Source organism: Hemiscyllium ocellatum, chromosome 47 (assembly GCF_020745735.1).
Source record: "Hemiscyllium ocellatum isolate sHemOce1 chromosome 47, sHemOce1.pat.X.cur, whole genome shotgun sequence".
In the NCBI taxonomy this organism is placed as follows: Eukaryota; Metazoa; Chordata; class Chondrichthyes; order Orectolobiformes; family Hemiscylliidae; genus Hemiscyllium; species Hemiscyllium ocellatum.
In genome coordinates this window covers 27,817,536-27,836,529 of record NC_083447.1, presented here as the reverse complement: position 1 = coordinate 27,836,529, position 18,994 = coordinate 27,817,536, and the positions used below count along the sequence as shown (strand labels likewise).

At 44.5% G+C, this 18,994-nt stretch overlaps 2 non-coding genes across 2 annotated transcripts; both read left to right on the top strand.

The window, feature by feature from the left end:
- The first annotated feature begins 2,287 nt into the window (after window positions 1–2,287).
- On the top strand, window positions 2,288–2,359 carry trnah-gug (transfer RNA histidin (anticodon GUG)). Its single transcript has one exon. It is a non-coding gene; the product is annotated as a tRNA-His (tRNA).
- Window positions 2,360–15,756: 13,397 nt separating this feature from the next.
- Window positions 15,757–15,829, top strand: trnav-aac (transfer RNA valine (anticodon AAC)). Its single transcript has one exon. It is a non-coding gene; the product is annotated as a tRNA-Val (tRNA).
- The last annotated feature ends 3,165 nt before the right edge of the window (window positions 15,830–18,994 follow it).

Below are 18,994 nucleotides of genomic sequence, written 5' to 3'. Positions count from 1 at the left end.
TAATCCCAACCAGCTGCCTGCTCCATAGCGTCAGTCATAGAGTCATACAGCATGAAGGCATACAGGCCCGTCAGTCCAACCAATCCACGCTGAACATACTGCCAACTTAATCTAGACCCTTCTGCCTCCTCCTGTCCCCATTGAGTGGTTATAATGCCCTTATAGTTTTATTACTGTGTTGTTAATCCAAAAACCCAGGTAATATTTTGGGGACAAAGGTTTCAAGTCCTGACATGACAGATAGTGGAGTTTGAATCCAGCAAGCACCTGGAATTGAAGAGTCTCGTGATGACCTGAATCAGTTGTGTGGAAAATCCCATCTAATTCACTCATGCCAGTTCGGGAAGCAAACTGTCATATTTATCAGCTCTGTCCCACATGAGACTCCAGATGGACAATACCGTGGTTTACTCTTAAATGTCCTCTGGGAAATAACTAATTTACTTTAAAAATCCCACTTTCCCATTCATGTTTGGAATCAATTGTCCATTAAATGTTGCAAACGTACCATCATCCATCACTTCCTCAGCAAGTTAATTGCACACACAAAACATCTTCCCTAAAAAAGCCTCACATGACTTATTTTTTTTTTAAATCTCTCTCTTTTCATCTTAAACATTTGCCCTCTCGCCTTGAAATCTCCATCCTGGGAAAATGCAGCTATCGTTAGCTCGAACCTTCCTCTCAATAATTCATAAACTTCTGTCAGGTCGCTGATCAAACCACTAACCTAGAGTGAAAACAGTCTCAACTGAGAGAAAGTGAGAACGACAGATGAGAGATCAGAGTCGAGAGTGTTGTGCTGGAAAGCACAGCAGGTCAGGCAGCATCTGAGGAGCAGGAGAATCGACATTTCGTGGAAGAGCCTGATGAACGACACTTGCGCGAAAAAAATACTCTCCTGCTCCTCGGAGGCTGCCTTACCTGTTGTGGTTTTCCAGCACCTCGATCTCGAATCTGAAAATCAGCCTATCCAGCCTTTCTTTATAACTCAAACCTTCCACATACAGCAACATGCGTGTATGCCTTTTCTGAACCTGCTCCAGCTGAGTAATATCATTTCTACAACTGGGCGACCAGATCTGGACATAATATTCCAGAAGAGGCCCCATCAATGTCCTGCAAAGCTTCAACATAACGTCCCAACGACTATACACAAAGGACTGAGCAATGAAGGGAAGTATGTTAAATGCCTTTGAACATCTCGTCTGTAGGTGATGCAAACTACAAGGAATTATACACCTGCACTCTGAGCATCCGTGTTCTCCAACACTGCGCAAAGCCCTACTCTTGTTGTTGTACCAAAATGCAATACCTTCCATTTATCCAGATTGAACTCCATGTTACATTTTTTCAGTCCAACGATTAAGATTAAGATATGGATTAAGATCCTTTTGAATCTTAGATAATCCTCCTCACTGTCTACAATTCTGGCGTCGCCTGCAAACATACGAAGCATGGAGTAAGTTCCACTGTTTTCTCATATAGATCAATGATTCATATTTACTTATAGAGGCCATGATTTAGCAGTGTGCAGGTCATACAACAGTTAGTCATGCAATTAACAATGAGGAAGAAAGCCGCAGATTGCAGGGCGATATTAAACAATTGGAAATGGAAATAGTGAAAGCAATTCATTCCAGGGAAGTTGGTGATAATGAAGCAAGTTCAAACTTCAAGCCAGCCGCCTACACTTCAGCTGTCTCAGCAAGATGCATTGTAGATTACTATAAACGGGAAAACATTTTCCCTTCTGCCCCGCCTTTGAGCAGGAACACTCCCACCCTCGTAATTGCTTGCGTCTCTAAACCGTTTTAGAAATACCATGCATTCACCGGTTGTGTCACGAGAGTCCTTGAGTATCCGTGCGACCTCATTCCCATCCGACTTCCGGTTGGATCTTCACGACTGCGCCACTCAGTTCCTCTGATTCTGGGGCTGGGAATTGGGACTATGGGGCAGCAGTGGTTACTGCCTTGTGGGGGGAAACTGGTGAAGGAGCCGATGTTAAACTGCATTACTATTGAAGCATACATTTCAACAAAACATGCGCTATCCCCGGAATCTTTGATGTTTTGGAGAAATCTATTTATCTCAGCCTTCAGCATATTAATGATGGTATCACCACTGCCTCTGGGGGGACCGATGTTAAAGGGTCAGCCCATTCTGAGTTCCCACGTATCTGCCACTGTTCGCTCAGCATTGATATTGTGCATTTGGTGCGCTGCATAACATTTCCTATGAGCCTGTACTTAGTGTTCCCTGTACACGCGCCCGTCTGTGGAGTGCTGTGATCGTATAGTGGTTAGTACTCTGCGTTGTGGCCGCAGCAACCTCGGTTCGAATCCGAGTCACGGCAGTAATTGCTGTATCTGCCACAGTTTTTGTGAAACTCAAAGGAATCAGTTGTTTTAACATGGTAATTTTCTCCAAGGTGATTATCTTTTCCCTTCAAATTCTGCTCACTCACATCTCTGTGTTTCATATGTCAGAATTCAAATCCACCCGTTCTCAGAGTTTTCGCTCCCTCCTTCGATCACTAACTGAACTTTCCGTCCCACACCTCCATTTCATTAATTTAGAGATGCCGGTGTTGGACTATGGTGTAGAATGTTAAAAATCACACAACACCAGGTTAGAGTCTCATAGGTTTAACTGAGCACTAGTTTTCGGAGCGCTGATCTTTCATCATGTGGTTGTGGAGTCATTTCCTATTTCGTTAAGGCACTGCAGAATCTATCACAGACTCTCACATTGATATGGTTAACTCTGTGCTGCTGCGGTCACTGTGGCTGGGTGAGCGTGCCCCAACCCCACCACCGGGACCTGCAGACCAGTTGATCCATTTGGTTACCGCTGTTGTGAGGGAAATCCTCAGGTAGCAGCTTTTACTGATCTGGACTTGCGATTAGTGGGGGTAAAGCTCAGAAAAATGACACAGGACAATATTGAGGAATAGCGACTTCATTGAGAAAGATTAGTTGCACGGGTTTTCTGCAATGGCCGAACGCTATTACCACTGAACTGTTAACTCAGATATCAAACAAATGGACCAGAGACCCGGGTTTGACTCCAACCATGCCAGGTGTTAGAATTGAGATTCAATACTTATCTGGAATTACGAATCTAATAACACCTATAAATACATGGCCAATTGTTGAAAAAACAAAACCATCGGTTCACTGACGTCCTTTGAGGAAGGAACCTGCTATTCTTACCTGATCAGGCCTCGATGTGATTCCACACTCACTGCAATACGGTTGAGTCTCAACTACCTGCTGTGCAATTAGGGATCGCAATCAATACTGCCGAGCCAGCGACGCCCTCACACTGTAACAGAATAGAAAAAAAAGGTTAGTTCGACTCTAGCTAGATTACTGTGTGCAGTTCTGCAATTCACAGTATAGCAATGATGTGATGGCACTGGGAGCGTTGCAGGAGAGATTCACTGGGATATTGTCTGGGCTGAAGAGTTTCAGTTATGAGGAGAGATTGGACAGACTGGGGTTGTTTGTAGCCGAGCAGAGGAGATTGGAGAAGACATGACTGAGATGTACACAATAATGACGGGTATGGATAGGATAGACTGAAAGAAGCGTTTGTTATTGATGGAGGGATCGAACACTGGGACCAAGAGATTTCAGGAAAAGTCAGAAAGTTTTGAGTAGATGTGCGGAAAGGGTCAGAGAGGTGGAAACCCTTCCAACTTGAAAAAAATTGAGATGTTAATTTGCGATGCCAAAACATACAAGACTATGTTCAAGGTTTGTGCGAAGATTTGTAAACTGACACCCGGAAGCGGCAAGGACAGACCACTATAAATACCGGAAGAAACCTCAAAGAAGCGCTTCGCAGGAGGCTCCAGAGTACTGATGATGTCGCCTAGCCAGGGGACGAAACGTTTGCAACAAAAACTTCCAGCTCGGCGAATAGAACCACATACAAGACTATGGGCTAAACGATGGAAAACGTGATTCAGGTCGTTAAACGGTTGTGTTGGACAAGTGCAGCCACAACAGGCTGAAGGGCCTCCTTCGATGTTGTTGTCCTCCACAGTATCGTGCTTAGTGTCCCCGCCTGTCACAGGGCTCAATTCTCCACTGGGGGCATCGTAAATGTTTTAAACCTGTGGCTCTGTTCCCCAGTGAAGGTTATTAATTCCCGGCCTTCCATTCCCGATTGGATATGTCACAGGAAGTACAGAGCTGTCAGCATCAGCGTGGGGAAGGACTGCAGCTTCTGGGGAGAGGGTGTGTCAGTGAAAGTGCTAACACGTAACTTCTGCAAACTGCACATTGTGTTTGTGTTGGAATGTAAACCATTTTATAGAGTTGTTCCTGACTGATGTGTTTATTTAAAACAGGAATCTGTGGAAGAAAACAGAGTAAACCCATTCAGATTTGAGTGCAGAAACATTTCCTGCAGCACTCATGTGGTTGTTCAGCGTAGAGCCGCGTTTGGATGCATTGAATTCGGGTTGATGGGCGCAGCTAGCTTTCATTAGGCTGAGTTACCAGTGTGTAAATGATACAGATCGTGTTCAATGTGATGGTACATTTCCTCAGTGGTTCGCACTGCTTTTACGTCTGTCGGTTTGGTGGATTGGCCATGTTAAATTGCATTGATGTGTCCAGGGAGTGAATTCAGTAAGTGAAGTGAATTAGCCATGGGTAACGCAGTGATAAGGTCAGCAGTCACACGATGCCCGGTTTTATTCCAGCAGGTTTATTTGAAATCACAAGCCAGAGGCCTGTGGGGATAGAGACGGTAACTAGGTCTAGTTGAGATGCTGTTCAGAGTGTCCCTACAGACTCGATTGGCTGAATTGTACTTTCCGCATTGTAAGGAATCTGTTATTCTATCAGAGAGGACACTGCCAGCGTTTACTGGGCTGCTCAGACATTAGAGACGATGCTGGCGGCGTTTACTGGGGATGGGATTTTATTTATTTGTGTGATGGAAAATTTGAAACTGAACCAAGGAAAACCGAATGGAAATTTTGCACAGCAATTGAGGTTTGGATAGAGTAAATGGGTGGTAAATTCACTCTTTCAAGTTCGTAATTTTCTGAACGTCAGGCTTTCAAAACCATCGATGTCGGACAAAGAAATAATGGGAGCTGAATTTCTGTCACTCAGAGAATCCGATTCCAAAATATTTGGAAAGGCACATTTAGAGACATACAAGCAATGAGTTTCACCAGGAGAGAGACAGCCTGTGGCCAGGTAAGAGTGTAAGAGTAGAGTGTGGGGAGTGGAAGGTGCGAGGAAACAATGTCTAATTTGGACGACTTTAGATGTAAAGATAGCTCAGAAACGTATGCAGCTGATTAAGATTCAGCAAAAACTCAGAGTTTTGAAACATTTCCGTTAATATTCCACATGAAGCATTATAAATGGAATGAGCAGATTTTGTATATTGTCAAAGAAAGATATTCCATAATGAATAGCAAGTGACCCGTCTCCTGGAGATCGATTTCCTGCTTTAATCCCATGACTTAAAGATGGGAGGACAATCGCCATGATGTTGGGTTCATTTGATACCCACTGAAATCTGCCAAAGTAACTGAGCATCAAAAATGGCATCTTGTTTTGTAGTTTAACCTCCTGTTTTTCTCATCAGTATTTTATTTAAGCTGAAATAAATTCGAAGCAAAATTGAATAAAATATTAAACGTTCCAATGTTATAAATCCACTTCACTTCCGATCATTGCAATGAACAGAGTGAAGTTGCAGCAAAATTAATAAAATGAAATGAACAAATAGCATTTCAGGGAATTTTACCCAGTTCAGGTGCAGCTATATGAGAAAGAACATCGAGCGAAAACATCACCTTCACTTCTCTCTCCATATATACTTCTTCATGTGAGAGAGAAACTGAAGAAATTATGCGTCAAGACTAATTATGCGTGTGAATGCGACGGGAATTTCATGTTTGCTGGTTCATTCTGAGACAGTTTCGACTCGGAATGAATCAAGGACAGGTATTCCTCCCAAGGACGAGGTCAATTCCTTGGACTTTGCTGGTATTATTATTCTGTTGAAAGCAGAAACATAATGGTGTGCATTCGATTCCGCTCAGGGAATTTCTTATCCCCTAGGTGCACCATATGTAATCTTGATGTGGTCACATGTGAGCCCCTTTTGCAATGGGCTGAAGTGGCCCAGAGGTTAAGCTGTCGGATTGCTCTTCCATTGTGCATGTATGGATGTGAATCCTACTCTGGCTGTTACTTCTATCAAACGCAGCTGTGGATTCCCTTTGTGCCTGTATCTTTAGTATACATTGGATGGAGAATCTTGCTCTGGCCCTTCATTGAACCGAAGATTTGTGGTAAATCGATACCTCATCAAGGTCGAAATAAAGCAATTTTATTCTGTTGTAAGTTAAATTGGGATAATGAAATGGAGTGCAACATTTCTTTCCTCCTTTCATTCCCTCTTGACTTTCTCTAAATTTACATCGTATGAAAGAGAAACAAATAAGGAGAGATCGAGAGCAAAAGATTATCCAGTGGGATTGTGAATGAGTATTTTGGTGTAACACTCCACACAAAGGTCTGATCAATATTTCAAATAATCAATTGGAATTGGAACAGCAGAAGACTTCTCCAATGAAACAAACCTTTCACTCTTTCACAAACTATTCCTGTGTGAATCACACCGCGATCCATCATCCAGCATGATCACCAAGTTGCTAACAACATTAGGTCCACCAATTCTCTTTAGCAATCACAGCCTCTGAACCTACCCATCTGTGGTGTACCCAGTGTCATTTGTTGTCTACAGGCCATGGCACATTTCTTGTTCACGAGCTTATGAGCCGAGTTCCTGACCCATCTGATCAGTTTGAGAAACTTTTTCTATCACTTCATCCCATCCCCTCAGAATTCTAAACTTATCAATAAAATAATGCGGTCGACCAAATGATATAGGATTCGAAGTTGGCGATTCAGTCCATCGATTCTGCTCCACCATTCAACGAACTCATGGCTGATCTGATAATCCTCAACTCCATTCTCTTGCATTACCTCGACAAAGCTTCATCGTCTTTCTGATTAAATATCTGCCTGGCACAGTTTGAAAATACACAACAACTCAGCCTCAACAGCAGTTTCGATAAGGAGTTCCACAGATTCACTGGCCCCTGAGCAAAGAAATTACTCCTAATTTCTGACTTCAATTGGCAATAACTAATTCTGAGTTCATGTCCTATGGTGCTCCTCATACCAGAGGGTAAACCACCTGCCCATATCTACCCTGTCCCGATCCCATGAATATTGAACGTTTATAAATGGTATTATGTGATTATAGAGCTCCCCTCCGCCTCCTCTGTTACAAGGAGAAAAATCCCAGCCTAACCAATCATTCCATGAAGCTCCGTATTCTCCAATGTTGACAACATGTTCGTAAATCCCTGCTGTCCCCTGCAGCGTCCTTACATATTATTAAGGCAGGTGGAGAAATTTCTGTGAGGCAACGGTTGAAATTTCAAGCACGGAAGGGCAGTGGAACTTGAAATCAGACAGCGACTGGAATCAGATTGGTCCACAAAAGGACGAAATACAGTAACGATAAATCTGACAAATGAGAATCTGATCATACCGTATTGACATTCAATGGCTTTACTGTCACCCATTTCCCCTGTGTAATCGTCCACGGAGCTAGTATGTTAAACGGATTGAGACTGGCTATATAAAAAATTTGAGAGCAAACACATGTCCGTTAGTACACAGTTTTTGATTATAAACACAACTCGTTGCTCCGTGAATCCTATATCGTCTGCAAGGCACAAATGGGATGTGGTACAGAACTCTCTCCATTTGCCTCGATGGGTGTAACTTCAATAATACTTAAGGGACTGGACACCATCCACGACACTGCAGTCACTTGATTGTACCCTATTTAATACCTGAATATTTATTCACTTCACCGCTGAGGCACAATTGCAGCAGAGTGCACCAAATACACGATGCACTGGAGTAAGTCATCCGGGCATTTTTGATAGAAACTTCAAAGCTCAACAGCTGTACTGACTATAAGGACAAGGTTGGAAGATGCAACGAAACGCCACCATTTTCAAGTTCCCCTCCAAGGCCCATAGCACCATGACTTTGAAATGAAACAGTGATAAACACATTGAGTGGTGAAGCAGTCTTGTTGGGCAAAGTTTCATACTTCAGCCCCCCATCTTTTATCTTAAATTTAGTAAATGTTGATTTATGCGGTGACCAGACTTGGGCTCAGTCCTTCAGCTATCCCTAAACTGGTGATTGCTAAAGTTCTACTATCATTCACAGTCTCTGGTCAACAATAGATAATATCCAAATATCCTCTCAATAAACTGATTCCCCTCAAGATGAAAGTAGTGCTGGAGAAGCACAGCAGGTCCGGCATCAGCTGAGGAAAAATCAATGATTCAGACAAAAGGCCTTCATCAGGAATGAGACTGGGAGCATATGGGATGGAGAGATAAATGGGAGGGGGTTGGATCTGGGGAGAAGGTAGCTGAGGGTGCAGTAGGTGGATGGAGGAGGGGGCGAAGGGGATATGTCAGAGCAGAGGGTGAAGCGGATAGGTGGGAATGAAGATACACAGGTGGGACAGGTCAGGAGGACGGTGCTGAGCTGGAAGGTTAGACCTGGAGTAAGATGAGGGAGTGGGCTTGAGGAAACTGAGGAAGTCCACATTGATGCCATGGGGTTGAAGGGTCCCGAGGAAGAAGATGAGGCGTTCTTCCTCCAGGCGTCGGGTGGTAAGGGAGTGGTGATGGAGGTAGGCCAGGACCTGCATGTCCTCCGGAGCGTGGGAGGGGGAGTTGAAATCTTTGACCATGGGACAGTGGAGTTGATTCTTGCAGTAGTCTTGGATATTTTCTCTGAAGTGCTCTGTCAGAAGACATCTGGTCTCCCCAATTTAGAGGATACCGCATCTGGAGCAGCAGATACAACAAATGACATGTGTGGAACTGCAGCACAACCTTTGAAGGATGTGGAAAGCTCCATTAGAGCCTTGGACAGAGGTGAGGCGGTAATGTGGTGCAGATTTTGCATTTCCTGCGGTGGCAGAGGAAGGTGCCAGGAGGGAATTGACGCCCATTGGAGGGCGTGGAGTTGATTAGGGAGTCACGGAGGGAAAGTATTTGATGAAAGCGGATAGGCTTGGGGAGGGAAATACATCCCTGGTGGTGGGGTCAATTTAGAGGTGGCAAAAATGTCGGCAGATGATGTGATTTATGCAGAGGTGGGTGGAATGGAAGATGAGGACCTTCCTCTCTCCATGTTCTGCCATTGTTGTGTTTGGAGGTGTGGGGTTCATGGACAGAGATGCGCGACATGGATGAGATGCGTTAGAGGGCATCTTCAACCACTTGGGAAGTGAAGTTCCGGTCTAAAAGAAAGAGCCATCTGTTGTGTTCGGTGGTGCAACTGGTCCTCTGGGAGCAGATGCGGCACAGGCAGAGGAGTTGGGAACACAGGATAGCATTTGTGCAGGAGATGGGGTGGGAGGAGGTGTAATCCAGATAGTCAGTGGGTTTGTAAAAAATATCAGTAACACTGACCTCTAGAGATATTTTTCCCTCCACACCTTTATCCACTTTCCACAAAAACCGTTCCCTCCACGACTACCTAGTCGATCTATGCCCTCCAATGACAAACCCTGCCCTCCCAGCACCTTCCTCTGCCAACGCAGGAATTGCAAAACCTGCGCTCACACCCCCCCCCCCACCTCCGCTCAATGCCCCAAAGAAACCTTCCACATTCATCAAAGTTTCACCTGCGCTTCCACACATGTCATTTATTGCATCCATTGCTACCGATGCAGTTTCCTCTACAGTGGGGCCATTGGACACTTTCTCATAGAGCGCTTCAGAGAACATCTTCTTGACATCGGCAACAATCATCCCTAACGCCCCGTGACTGAACACTTCAACTCCCCCTGTCACTCTCCAGAGGACATGCAGGTCCTGGGCCTCCTCCACCGCCACTCTATCATCACCCGACGCCTGGAGGAAAAACGTCTCATTTTCTACCTCATGACATTTCATCCCCATGGCATCAATGTGGATTTCGCCAGTTTCCCCATTTCCCCTCCTCTCCCCAACCTTGCCCTAGTTCCAAACTTCCAGCTTGGCACCATCCTACTGACCTGACCCACCTGTCTATCTTCCATCCCCCTTATCTACTCCACCATCTTTTCTGATCTAACATTCTTTTCCCCACCTCCATCCACCTATTGCACTCGCAGCTGAATTCTTCCAAGCCCCACCCCTTCCATTTATCTCTCCAACCTCGAGGCTCCTAGCTTTAATTCTGATTAAGGCCTTTTGCCCAAAACGTCAATTTTTTCCTTCAACTCGAATGCTGCCTGACTTGCTGTGGTTCTTCAGCACCGCTCTAATATTGACTGATCGCCAGCATCAACAGTACGCACTTCTGTCCAATTGATTCTCCTGTCCATTGATCTTCTCCGATAATGAATGTCCACTCCCAGATCTCTTTGTCTGTCTACATCACACAGAATACTCACTGTTATTGTTTCTTCTCCCAAATTTTGTTAACACTCATTGACCTGGATTCAATTCTATTCAGCATTTTATCTTTCCACCTGATTGATACATCACTGTAGTCTCTGATATTCTTCATAATAGTCAACTTGTTATATCACCAGCAAACCTCTGAATCATGGCAATTACAACTAAGTCTAAATCATTGGTCTACATCGGAAAACAGCGGAACTCCACTGGAAACACGCATCCAGACATGGTTCATTGCTGGTTTGGATTAACATCTTCAATAACAGCAGAAGAGAACTCCTGCTGTCATTTGTAAACTTGCTGCTGACTCTCTCCGTTGGTCTCCTGAGTGATCACTTCTCACATATGGGAGTGGTGAATGACCTGTGCGCATTGAGACTGAGCAAGTGAGTTTACACCTCAGTGGGTAATTGAATCCCTTCCTGCACTCACCCCATGGCCCTGACTTCTTGGCGCTGCGGGTATCCTTGTGTCTATTAAGTTTGACAATCAGTAGAATTCGAGTCCACACAGGCACTATTCCCATTTTCCCCGTTGTTCATCTATTATTCTACCACGGAATGTTGTTATCATTGGTCTGAAGAACACTTGTTCATTCTTAATTCACCTTTAACTGAGTCAGAGGGCATTCATGGGTGAATCACGTTGTTGTGGTTCTGGATCACATATTGACAGGACTCGTTATGTTTGGCAGATTTCCCTTTCGAAGGGACATGAATGAATGAGTGTTCAGTAAACTAAAGTTACTGTCTCTGTTCCTGAGATTGGGTTTATTTTTCAGATTTTATTCATCGAATTTAAATAACAGCAGCTGCCATGTTCCAGTCACCAAAGATTACTAGCCCAATATATCGCCGCTACACTGACAACTCCCTGCTATATTTCTCCATTCAAAGAATGACATTGTCAATTCAGATTATCCCAGAGAGAATATGACGCATTTCTGTGTTGGAATGGAAGCAATGTACGCTGGATTAGAGTGTTTACTGGAGCAAGAGACTGATGTGGAGAACGATGTGAGCAAAAGCAGTTCTTACTGTCAAAGTAACAAAATACCACTTTGTTAAGGAAAATCTCTGAGAATGCTTTCGATTCATCGACCTCTCACTGAAGGCTCCAGAAGGCACCCTATGAGTGAGTCCTCAGTGGACGTAAATGGAGGATCTCGGAAAATTTCACGGAGTGTGGTCAGTCCGAGCAAAAGTAAGGAAGTCGTTCGTTTCTGCAGTGTTTCGCAATACTACCTTTCCCATGAGCAGTCGAACAGACTAAATGATTGTGCCACAGACTGCGACGGCAAATTCCGCTACAAAAGTAATCCTTTAAAACTGGTGTAGGCAACACAACGTTATTGGGGTACACCGCGTGGAAACAGATACTTCGGTGTATCTCATCCATGCTCACCATATAACCAAAATTAAACAAGTCGCGTTCCCCAGCATTTGGCCTCAATCCCTCTAAACCCTTCCTATTCAGAAACTGATCCGATTACCATTGCCATTTTCTGAGTGTAATCGCCACCTCTACTTCCTCTGGTAGCTCATTCCATACATGCACAACCTTGTGTGTGGGAAATGTGCCTCAGGTCCTTTGTCAATTTCAGACCACTCACCTTAAACCTATGCTCTCGAGTTTTCAACTCACCCTAGCTTGTGTAAAACAAATAAATTCTCAGTTCACAACCCTTCCATAAAATCATGTCGCAGCCGTTACGCTGCCGGGAAAGTTGTCCCAGCCGATTCCACCTCACTCTACAGTCCAAACATTGGCCACATCCTTGTCTGTATTTTGTCACCAATTTCACGTCCCTCTTTTTTTGTTAACTTTTTCACGATGTCAATTACCCTGGACAACAATGAGCTATTGGAAAAGAAAGGTGAAACGGAAAATGTCTTAAACTTTCAGTGCTGGATGCCAAAGAGCCGCAGCACGACCGCCTGTGGCTTGTATCTGTAGTGTAGTAGCCATCACGTTTCCCTCACACGCGAAAGGTCCCCCGTTCGAAACTGGGCAGAAACTGCTTTGTTCTTCAATTGCAACCTTTTACATGGACTTTCTGGCTTGCTTTCCCATCTGCAAACCTGCCTTCGAAATCGCTCGAACAAATCTGCTCTCTTTGTGAAATGTAATGCAATTCCATTAAATTAGTTTGCAAAGCATTGTAAAGGTTTTCTCCAAGCTGGGTCTGATCATATGCCATTCTGTTTCAGAGTGTAGTTACCGCGTTCTGAATCTTCCACAAAAAGCAGTACCGCATTTGCATTCCTTGCGCAGGCGTGCCGGTTCAAAGACAGGGAAGAAGCTGATGCGCTGGTGTCACAGTACACCACGGATTCCTCAACTGGTCTGTCTGACAAATGTACCCAAAAGTCGTCTCTGCAAGGCCTCATTTGGAAGCTGTCTGTCGTTATACAACGTGCGAGAATTGGCAGCAGAGGTGCTGAATCATGGTTTGGATCAGTTCTCACGTTATAGTGGCTCATTCAATCAGCAACAGCAATGAAAGAAATTACACTCTCAGAGGAACCTCTGGACTTGTGATTTCATAGCGTCGCTAGTATTAAGGTGCGTCCCGAGATCTAAGCCGTGTTGGAACTGAAACTGAGGAATTGACAGAGAGGCTACAGAATGACATCGCATCCTTTTGGTTTTCTTTAAATCACTGACGAGCAGGAAAATGTAAACGGGAGGGCGAGTGGGAAAGTGAGGCAGTTGCAGCTCTGGTGAAACTCCTTCTTTGTGAGTCACTCAGCAACAAGAGACGTGAAGGTGACTCATGCGGGAGAGCTCTTCACATCGAGAACAAAAAACACTCAAGTGCCGTTAGCACCTCTTCCGCAGTGGGGGTGGGGTGAGTAGTAATTTCTGTTACTATGTTCAGAAACTGCCTTTTAAATTGACGTGAACAGAAACTGCATTTCTAATAAGCACCATGGAGTTTAGCAAAAATTATTGAGTCGCTTCTTGTCGATTCCCACACAGGTTTCCAACTCAGTTGGTATCCATGTGGCTCATGTCCAGGTGTGAACTTCCGTGCAGCCAATTGCACGGTTAAGGTAAAAGGCAAGGAAAGTGGCATCTCGAACTGGCCCCGAGGTCAGACCATCCTCACAATGTGATCTGTCGTTCTCGGATTGTAATGCTACCTCCGGTTTTAGGGTGGAGAACATTCTTTGGGACTCTTATCCTGCAAAACAGACACAGTGACTGAAACTATAGTGAACGGTATGATGTGGAACACGGCCTGCTCAGCTTTGTGCATTTTCCCTGTAGTCCGTTGTGTTTCGTGTTCCGTGCAAACGTGAACATTGTCCTGTTTCGAGCAATGGGTGAAATCATTCAGCAAAGCAAGAATCTAAATTGAAGTAATGTCAAGCAGCTCATGGTTATTTGAGCAAATCATAACCGAACATATATTCTCACGCAGTCAAAGATACATTTCTGGTTGAAAAGTCTGAGAAGATAGACTCAGCTTACCATTGATTTTTTTGTCTGGATTGATGGGCTTTCATTATCTGCTGCGAAATTGTCATTGTAGCTGGGCACATGCCAGCAGCTGTGCGAGTCGGAGAGGAACCATGGAACCCTTTTCATGTGACTTAGCATGTGTGGTTATGCAGGAGCACAATTCGAAATGCAAGAATATGGGCAGCCGCGTTGTCTACTAGTGTGGATCCAAGTTCCGTTCCTGCTAAGGGGCGTGGTTTCGAATCCCACCACTGCCATTTCAGCTGGTCAACTCCACTGCTGCAGCGTTGTTAAAATGTTGCTTCGATCCCCGCTGCATTGATGTTCCAGGGGAATTAGCTGTGGTGTGGAAACGTGCTGAATATTGTAAAATCTCTCCGCTGTCATGATGGTGTTCGTCTCCCCTGCAGAAAATCACAAAGAGCTCAGCGCTTGGTTTACGTTCCAGGCAAGTTGAGTCTTTACTGGAACCGAATGGAGACTGTTATTTCATCGCTGTTGTGAAACAAAGTCCTGTGGTGAGTCGATTCATCGTTATTTGGCTTTCTGGCGAATGGGAAATTCCTTCCACTGAATATGTTATTGAATTTCTCCCATTTCCGTCCTGGAGACACCGGAAGGGAAAGGTAATCTAATCGAGACTGTGATTGGTGAAATTCACTTTTTTATGTCCCATACTTATTATATTCTTTCTTTCTCTCTTTTCAGCATTGTCTGGGAAGTGATGGTGCACTAAGTCTGCAGTGTGTTTGAAAGAGTAGTTTGGAATTGCCCAGTTGTTAGTTGTGAGATTACTTTATGCCTCATGCCCTCGGACTGTTTCACATTTAGCATTCATGCTTCACTGTGTCTGAACATGCATTAGGTATGCCCGTTTTGTTTGTGTTCCGTGTTTAATGCTTTCTGTTTGCGATTCGCTCAATACATTACGAGTTAACAGGGGTTCTGAGTTAACTTCCAGCAGCAAACATCCTCAACTGAGCATCTGGGAAATTTTCACGAAGTATGGTCAGTCACAGCAAAAGTAAGGAAGTCGTTCGTTTCTGCAGTGTTTCACAATACTACCTTTCCCGTGAGCAGTCGAACAGACTATATGATTGTGCTACAGACTGCGACGGCAAGCTCCGCTAAAAAGTAATCCTTTAAAACACAACGTTATTGGGGTACACCGCGTGGAAACAGATACTTCGGTGTATCTCATCCATGCTCACCACATATCCAAAATTAAACAAGTCGTGTTCCACAGAATTTGGTCTCAATCCCTCTAAACCCATCCTATCCAGAAACTCACCCGATTACCATTGCAATTTTCTGAGTGCAATAGCCTCCTCCACTTCCTCTGGTAGCTCATTCCATACACGCACAACCTTGTGTGTGGGAAATGTGCCTCAGGTCCTTTGTCATTTCAGAGCACTCACCTTAAACCTATGCTCCCGAGTTTCCAACTCACCCTAGCTTGGGTAAAACACGTAAATACTCAATTCAAAACCCTTCCATAAAGTCATGTCGCAGCCGTTATGCTGCCAGGAAAATTGTCCCAGCCTATTCCACCTCACTCGACAGTCCAAACATTGACCACATCCTTGTCTATATTTTGTCACCAATTTCACGTCTGGTTTTTTTTTAACTTTTTCAAGATGTCATTTACCCTGGATAACAACGAGCTATTGGAAAAAGAAAGGTGAAACATAGAATGGCTTCAACTTTCAGTGCTGGATGCCACAGAGCCGCAGCGCGCCCGGCTTGGGCTTGTTTCTGTAGTGTAGTGGTCATCACGTTCGCCTAACACGCGAAAGGTCCCCCGTTCAAAACTGGGCAGAAACTGCTTTGTTCTTCAATTGCAGCCTTTTACACGGACAAGAACGGAGCTTTCTTGCTTGCTCTCCCATCTGCAAACCTGCCTTCGAAATCGCTCGAACAAATCTGCTCTCTTTGTGAAATGTAATGCAATTCCATTAAATTAGTTGGCAAGGCATTGTAAAGGTTTTCTCCAAGCTAGGTCTGATCATATGACATTTTGTTTCAGAGTGCAGTTACCGCGTTCTGAATCTTCCACAAAAAGCAATACCGCATTTGCACAAGGTAAAAGGCAAGGAAAGTGGCATCTCGAACTGGCCCCGAGGTCAGAGCATCCTCACAATGTGATCTGTAATTCTCGGATTGTAATGCTACCTCCGGTTTTAGAGTGGAGAACATTCTTTGGGACGCTTAACCTGCAAAACAGACACAGTGACTGAAACTATGCTGCACAGTATGATGTGGAACATGGCCTGCTCAGCTTTGTGCATTTTCCCTGTAGTCCGGTGTGTTTCATGTTCCGTGTAAATGTGAAAATTGTCCTGTTTCGAGCAACGGGTGAATCATTTAGCAAAGCAAGAATCGAAATTGAAGCAATGTCAAGCAGCTCATGGTTATTTGACCAAATCATAAGCGAACATTTATTCTCACGCACTCACAGATACATTTGTAACTGAAAAGAGTCTGAGAAGATAGACTCAGCTTACTATTGATTTTTGTCTGGATTGATGGGCTTTCATTATCTGCTGCGAAATTGTCATTGTGGCCGGGCACATCCCAGCAGCTGTGCGAATCGGAGAGAGACCATGGAACCCTTTTCATGTGACTTTGCACCTTTTGTTATGCAGGAGACATTTGTTTATGCCAGGAAAATGTGTTCGAGCGGCAGTGCGAGCAGGACAGGGATGGGGGAAGTCTTTCCCTGTGACTTTGCTGCTGTTGTTTTGCAGGCGCAATATTGATAGTGTAAGAAAATGGCAGACTCCGCTGGTTGGCCTTGTGGCCGAGTGGTCGAAGGCGCTGTGTTGTGTTTAAATCGCAAATGAGGGTTGTGTTCGCATTCCACCGTTTGTGTGCTTTGTCTGTTTTACTGCAGCGTGTTAATGTTCAGTGTTTAAATTCCAACACGACCAATTTACTTTGTTTATTGTCAATGTATCTCCGATTTGAGAGAATGCACCCTCTCCAATGTGCCAGTGTCCATGCTGGAGTGATCACATTCGCCTGCTACACGAAAAGCCCGGACCTCAAGCGGTTCCACTGCTGCATCATGTTCCGGCCAAGTTGTGTTATTCACTATTTCCACTGAAACCGAACGGAGATTGGGATTTCATCGCTGGTGTGAAACAAAATCCTGCAGTGACTTTAGTTATCATTATTTGGTGTTCTAGTGAATGGAAAATAATTCCAGTTAATTGCAATGTCATATGGTCTTAAATTTCTCTAATTTCCTTCAATTCTGTCCTGGAAACGTGAGCTGCAAGCACTGTCGCATTGTTGATTGGATGAGCAAACTAATGTAATCGAGACTGTCTTTGGGAATCTTCACTTTTCATGGCTCGTTCATGTTCGGTTCTTTGTTTTCCCTCATTTCAGAGTTTTTTTGGGAGGTGGCGGTGCACTAAGTTTCCAATATATGTTGGGAGCGCAGTTTGGAATTGTTCTGCTGAAGGATCTGGGAACCGTTTATGGCTGATTGCCCCGGACTGCCCCCAGAACAGTATTCATGCTTCAAAATCTCTGGAAATGCATTTTAAACAAACTCCCATTTCCCAGCATCTCGCCCCTATCCCACTAAACCCTTCCTATCCAGAAACTCTTCCGTTTGCCTTTGAAATCTTCTGAGTGTACGAGCCTCCTCCACTTCCTCTGGTCACTGATTCCATCCCGCACAGCCTTCTGTGTGGGAAAGGTGCCTCAAGTCCCTTTTATATTTTACCCGTCTCACCTTACACCTATGCTCTCCAGTTTTCAACTCACCCCACATTGCCGAAGACAAAAAGAATAAGTATTCAGTTTACCAACCTTCCTTAAGGTCATGCCCACGTTCAGACTTGCCCTACATTCCAAACTGTGCACCCCGGACAACATCCTTATCTATATTTTGTGAGCAATTTCACATGATTTTCTTAATTTTTCCATAATGCCAATTACGCTGGAGAATAACTAGCTCCTGGAAACGGAAAGGTGAAGTGTTGAACTATGTAAATTTTAGTGCTGGCCGACTCTGAACACCAGCTGCTCGTGGGGATGCTTCCTGTATTGTAGTGTGGATTGGAGTCACCTCATACACGAAAACTCCCCGCTTCAAAATCCCCGCTTCAAACTCCGGCAATAACAGCCCTTATTCCCGATGGCAGCCTTTCAAACTGACATGTGCAGAGCAGAGTTTTATAACTTGCTGCTCACATCAGCAAACCTGGCTTTGAATTTGCCCGCTCATACATGCTCGAGTGGTGAAAAGGAATACAATCCCGTTTCATTCCTGTGTGAAACATTGTTACGGTTTTCTCCAACCTGGTACTGAATATGCACAGATGTGTACATCATTGATGGCCATTCTGTGTCAGAGTGGGGTTACCGTGGTCTGATCCTCCCACTAAAAACAGTACCACATTTGCTTTCCTTGGGCAGGCGGTCCGGATCAAAGCCAAGGAGCAAAGGTTCCCAACAACAATCCTCAACTCAGGACCTGGGCATTTTTCACGGGGAATGGTCAGTGGGAGTAACGTTATGGAAGTCTTCGGTTCTGCAGTGTTTCTAAACACTAAATTCAAGAGCGATTGGATTTTAGTATTCTGAGGCATAAGTTAAATTGATTGGTAAAATTGGAATTGTTTCTTAATTAGAAAACAAAACTGGCTTGTTCACAGCCAACCGTTAACATCTTTCCAATTTTCTAGTACACGCTGAGACTGCGAGCTGGTCATCACAGGTATTTGTCAGCGCTCAGTTCCGAACAGCATTCACTCTCAGTTAAAGGTGGAGGGCACGTCTTCAACTTCATAACACTGTTCTCATCACAGAATCTTGCAGCTTCTAATCTGGGGGACTGGGGTTGGCTTGTAACTGTTACCGTGTTAATGTAAAGATTTTCACACGGGAAGCGCCGTTCCTGAGGTGGGGGGGGGAGGGAGTTTCTGTAAGCTGTGTCCCACGGCTGCGCAGGGAGCTGCAGTAGCCACTTTCTGT